This window comes from Medicago sativa, chromosome 6 (assembly GCF_051527215.1).
Source record: "Medicago sativa cultivar Bolivia chromosome 6, Bolivia_mono, whole genome shotgun sequence".
NCBI lineage: Eukaryota > Viridiplantae > Streptophyta > Magnoliopsida > Fabales > Fabaceae > Medicago > Medicago sativa.
In genome coordinates, this window is record NC_140754.1 from 42838718 (window position 1) to 42844430 (window position 5713).

At 38.4% G+C, this 5713-nt stretch overlaps 1 pseudogene; it reads left to right on the plus strand.

Annotated features, from left to right (window-relative positions):
• The first annotated feature begins 2260 nt into the window (after window positions 1–2260).
• Window positions 2261–3998, plus strand: LOC146915269 (uncharacterized; annotated as a pseudogene).
• The last annotated feature ends 1715 nt before the right edge of the window (window positions 3999–5713 follow it).

Genomic DNA, 5713 nt, shown 5'->3' on the forward strand with positions numbered 1-5713 from the left:
TTATATGATTTGTAAGATGTACGTGATTTGTGTGATTTTTAGAGATGTTATGAGACGTTGTGACTTATTTTATTATTAAATAAAATAAGATTAAAATAGTTATTGAGATGTGGGGCTGTTTTATAAATTTAAAGAGTTTAGTGGTTTAAGAGGAAATAGGAAAGAATAGAAGAGGGGTTATAAATAAGGAAGTCTAAGTTAGAAAACGTTTTTCCGTTAAAACGACTTTTGGAGAAGAGGAGAACAAGGGAAGAGGAGAAGACCTAGAGCTGCGCTTTCTACTTCTTTAAGGTAAGGGTGGGACTATCTTTCACTAATATTAAGTCTGTGAATCATTAGATTGCATCTAACATGTTTTAGGTTGAGTTTGTGAGGAATTAAGAATTAGGTTTATAGAGCGATTTTGATGATTAGATGATGGAAAACCATTGAATTGATGTAAGAATCATGTACAGACCATAGATAATCCATATGGTGATATTTAGAAGTTGTTTTGAGGTTAGAACCATGTGACTAGGTGAAAATTTGTAAAAGACTGAATTCTGCCCGAGCTGACATTCATCGCTCGCAACAGCGAGTAACTTAACTCGCCTCGCGAGCGATGAACTTCATCGCTCGCCTCGCGAGTAAAAGAGCTCGCAACCGCGAGCAACCTAGTAGAAAATCTGATTTCTGAAATTGATTTTTTGGGTCAAGTTTTATATGGTTTTGAGTGCCTTAATAGTTAGAAGAATGATTAGGTAAGTTTTTGGATTTAATCTGGGCATAAGGAAGTTAAAAATGGGATTTTTGGGTGAAAAATGTCAAGAACCCGAGAGCAACCGAAGATGAGCTCGCCTCAAGAGTACCATTACTCGTAACAGCGAGTAGCCCTTTTCTTGAACTCGCAACCGCGAGTAAATGAGCTTGCCTCGCGAGTAACTTAAAAACAGACAACCTTGTTAGGTTTTTGTGATCCTTGTTGCACAACGTGTTAGGAGTTGATCCCTGGGGCAGGAATGGAAGTTGTTCATGAGACTGTAAGTCACCCAGAGAACTGAAATTAAGATGATTAAAGATATGTATTAATGTGATAATGTTATATATGCATGATGTGGAATATTACGATGTTTAAGATGTTGTTGATTATCATTTGATGCTGTTGTATTATGATGCTGATATGATATGAATTAATATGTGCTGCATATGTTGTTGTTGATCTTTATTAAGATGTAAATGTCGGTCTAAGTCACGAAGTTATAAGATGTTCATGAAGTTTCTAAGGCATAAGATGTTTAGTCCATGCATACTCATTTAAATATGAGGGCTCATGCCCTAGGAGCTTATGCTCAACAAAGACGAGGGCTCATGCCCTAGGAGCTTTTGCTCAATAGCGACGAGGGCTCATGCCCTAGGAGTATATTTATGCTCATAAGCAACGAGGGGTTATGCCCTAGAATGGTACCACATGCATTTGCATTGTCAAGATGATATAAGATGATAAGATTTGCATAGTCGAGTTTAGATGCATTGTCGAGTCAAGTTGTTAAGTTGTGATGTTTTAACGAAGTATCTAGTGATGAAATATTTGTATGATGTTATGTGACGATGATTATGACTGTTATATGATGATTTCTATGTATTTAAATATAATTGTTGAATTATATGATGTTTATGTTGTTAAATGTAATTGATGAGTTATATGCTTGATATTATTGTTTGAGAAATCTCACCCCTTCTGCTTGAAAATGTTGCTCTTCGTATGAGTAACTTGCAGGTAATCAAGATTAGGCGTGGTCGTGAGTAGACTCCTCACAAGTGTTTCTTTAGGTGCTCTGATACGTAACGGGATGGGAGTTTTGACATTATTTTCTATTCCTTACGTATTGTTTTATGAGAATTATAATGAAGTTGTTGGATTGAACTAGTTATTATGTTTTAAACTATTTATGAGACTTTTATGATGAGGCCTTGGTGCCAAGGACTACTTTTAGATGTTGTTATATTCCACTGCGAGATATTAAGTAATTTATTGGTTGAATATCAAAGGATAAATATTTATTTAATCCATTTATGATTTTTATGAAATGTGACATTCCGTTTACGATGAATTACTCTAATTTTATTATGAAATTTTTATGTTTGGAAAACGGGGTGTTGCAATTGGTATCAGAGCAGATCGGTCCGTCCGGCCAAGTAGTTGAGTCGAGTCGTGTCGTTTAACTGTTGGAATACCATTACTATGTTATTCTGATTGTTGTGTGTTGTGTAGAGAACTAAGATGGCTGGAAGAAATGATGCTGCGATTGCTGCTGCGTTGAAAGCTGTGGCTCAAGCTGTGGGGCAACAGCCTAATGTGAATGTTGGTGCGAATGCTGAGGTTAGGATGTTGGAGACGTTTTTGAGGAATCATCCCCCTACTTTCAAAGGAAGGTATGACCCTGATGGAGCTCATACATGGCTCAAAGAGATTGAGAGAGTCTTCCGTGTTATGCAATGTACGGAGGATCAGAAGGTGCGCTTTGGTACGCACATGCTGGCTAATGAAGCTGATGACTGGTGGGTGAGTCTTCTACCTGTTTTAGAGCAAGATGGTGCGGTTGTTACTTGGGCTGTGTTTAGGAGAGAGTTCCAAGACAGGTACTTTCCAGAGGATGTTCGCGGGAAGAAAGAGATCGAGTTCCTTGAGCTGAAATAAGGAAACATGTCAGTGACTGAATACGCTGCTAAATTTTATCCACACTATACTGCTGAGACTACTGAGTTTTCTAAGTGCATCAAATTTGAGAATGGTCTGCATGCGGATATCAAGAGAGCAATTGGCTACCAGAAGATCCGTAACTTTTCTGAGCTGGTGAGCAGTTGTAGGATTTATGAAGATGATACTAAGGCTCATTACAAGATTGTTAATGAGAGGAAAGGTAAAGGTCATCAGAGTCGTCCTAAGCCTTATAGTGCCCCTGCTGATAAGGGCAAGCAAAGAGTTAATGATGAGAGGAGACCTTAGAAGAAAGAAGTTCATGTTGAGATTGCCTGCTATAATTGTCGTGAGAAAGGCCACAAGAGTAATGCTTGTACTGAAGATGTGAGACGGTGTTTCCGTTGTGGTAAGAAGGAGCATACTAGTACTGAATGCAAGTTTGATGATGTTATGTGTTTTAACTACAATGAAGAAGGACACATTGGTTTGCAATGCAAGAAGCCCAAGAAGGCTCAGACTACTGGAAGGGTTTTTGCTTTGGCTGGTACCCAGACAGAGAACGAGGATCATTTGATCAGAGGTACTTGTTATATTGATAGTAAATCTTTAGTTGCTATTATTGATACTGGTGCTACACATTGTTTTATTGCTATTGATTGTGCTTCTAAGTTGGGTCTTGCTATGTCAAATATGAATGGAGAGATGGTTGTCGAAACTCCAGCTAAGGGTTCGGTGACTACTTCTCTTGTGTGTTTAAGATGTCCTTTGTCTATGTTTGGTTGAGACTTTGAAATTGATTTAGTTTGTCTACCTTTGAGTGGGATGGATGTAATTCTTGGTATGAACTGGTTAGAGTACAACCATGTTCACATTAATTGTTTCAATAAGTCGGTGTATTTCTCTTCTGCTGAAGAAGAAAGTGGAGCAGAGTTTTTGCCTACTAAGAAGCTGAAGCAGTTAGAACGTGATGGAATTTTGATGTTTTCATTGATGGCGTCTTTGTCCATTGAGAATCAAGCAATGATTGATAAGCTACAAGTGGTATGCGATTTTCCTGAAGCCTTTCCTGATGAAATTCCTGATGTGCCGCCGGAGAGGGAAGTTGAATTTACGATTGATCTTGTTCCTGGAACGAAGCCTGTGTCTATGACGCCTTACTGTATGTCAGCGTCTGAGTTATCTGAGTTGAAGAAACAGTTGGAGGATTTGTTTGATAAGAAGTTTATAAGACCGAGTGTTTCACCATGGGGAGCGCCGGTATTGTTGGTTAAGAAGAAAGACGGTAGCATGAGGTTATGCATTGATTATAGCCAGTTGAATAAAGTAACGATAAAGAATAGGTATCCACTTCCAAGAATTGACGACTTGATGGATCAGTTAGTGGGTGCACGGGTGTTTAGCAAGATTGACTTGAGATCTGGTTATCACCAGATTAAAGTGAAGGATGAAGATATGCAGAAGACAACTTTTAGAACGCGATATGGACATTATGAATATAAGGTGATGCCTTACGGTGTTAGTAATGCACCTGGTGTGTTTATGGAGTATATGAATCACATCTTCCATGCATTTTTGGATCGTTTCGTGGTTGTGTTCATCGACGATATTTTGATATACTCCAAGTATGAAGAAGAACATGCTGAGCATTTGAAGATTGTTTTGCAAGTGTTGAAAGAAGCTTTATGCTAAGTTATCTAAGTGTGAATTCTGGTTGAAGGATGTAAGTTTTCTTGGCCATGTTATTTCTTGTAGTGGTATTGCAGTTGATCCATCTAAAGTTGATGCAGTATCAGAATGGGAGACTCCCAAGTCGGTTACCGAGATTAGAAGCTTTTTGGGATTAGCTGGTTATTACTGAAGATTTATAGAAGGGTTTTCTAAGTTGGCACTTCCTTTAACGCAGTTGACTTGTAAAGGAAAAGCCTTTGTGTGGGATGTTTAGTGTGATAACAGTTTCAATGAATTGAAGAAGCGTTTGACGACGACTCCAGTTTTTATTTTGCCAAGGTCGGATGAACCTTTTGTGGTGTATTGTGATGCGTCCAAGTTGGGCTTAGGCGGTGTGCTTATGCAAGATGGTAAAGTGGTTGCTTATGCATCAAGACAGCTGAGAATTCATGAACGAAATTATCCTACTCATGATCTTGAATTAGCTGCGGTTATATTTGTGCTTAAGATTTGGAGACATTACTTGTATGGTTTCAAATTTGAGGTGTTTAGTGATCATAAGAGCTTGAAGTATTTGTTTGATCAGAAGGAATTGAATATGAGACAACGAAGGTGGCTTGAATTGTTGAAAGATTATGACTTTGGTTTGAATTATCATCCGGGTAAAGCTAATGTTGTTGCAGATGCCTTAAGTAGGAAGACTTTACATATGTCTGCTATGATGGTTAAGGAGTTTGAGTTGCTGGAACAGTTTAGAGATTTGAGCTTAGTCTCTGAGATGTCGTCTGAAAGTGTTAAACTAGGAATGCTGAAGATTGAAAGAGACTTCTTGAAAAGTATTAAAGAGGCGCAGAAAGTTGATGTTAAGTTTGTGGACTTGTTGGTTGCTGATAATCAGACTGAAGATAGTGACTTTAGGCGTGTTGAAGTTTCGAGGTAGGATTTGTATTCCAGACAATGATGAGATGAAAAAGATGATTCTCGAAGAGAGTCATAGAAGTAGCTTGAATATTCATCCGGGAGCTACAAAGATGTATCATGATTTGAAGAAGTTGTTTTGGTGGACTGGACTGAAACGTGATGTGGCACAGTTTGTGTATTCCTGTTTGATTTGTCAGAAGTCGAAAGTTGAGCATCAGAAACCTGCTGGATTGATGACACCTTTAGATGTACTAGAGTGGAAATGGGATAGCATATCCATGGATTTCGTGACGAGTTTGGCGGATACTCCTAAAGGGAATGACGCTATTAGGGTGATTGTTGATAGATTGACGAAGTCGGCTCACTTTATTTCGATTAATATTATTTTTCCTGTAGCTCAGTTGGCGGAGATTTATATTCGAGATATAGTGAAGCTGGATGGTG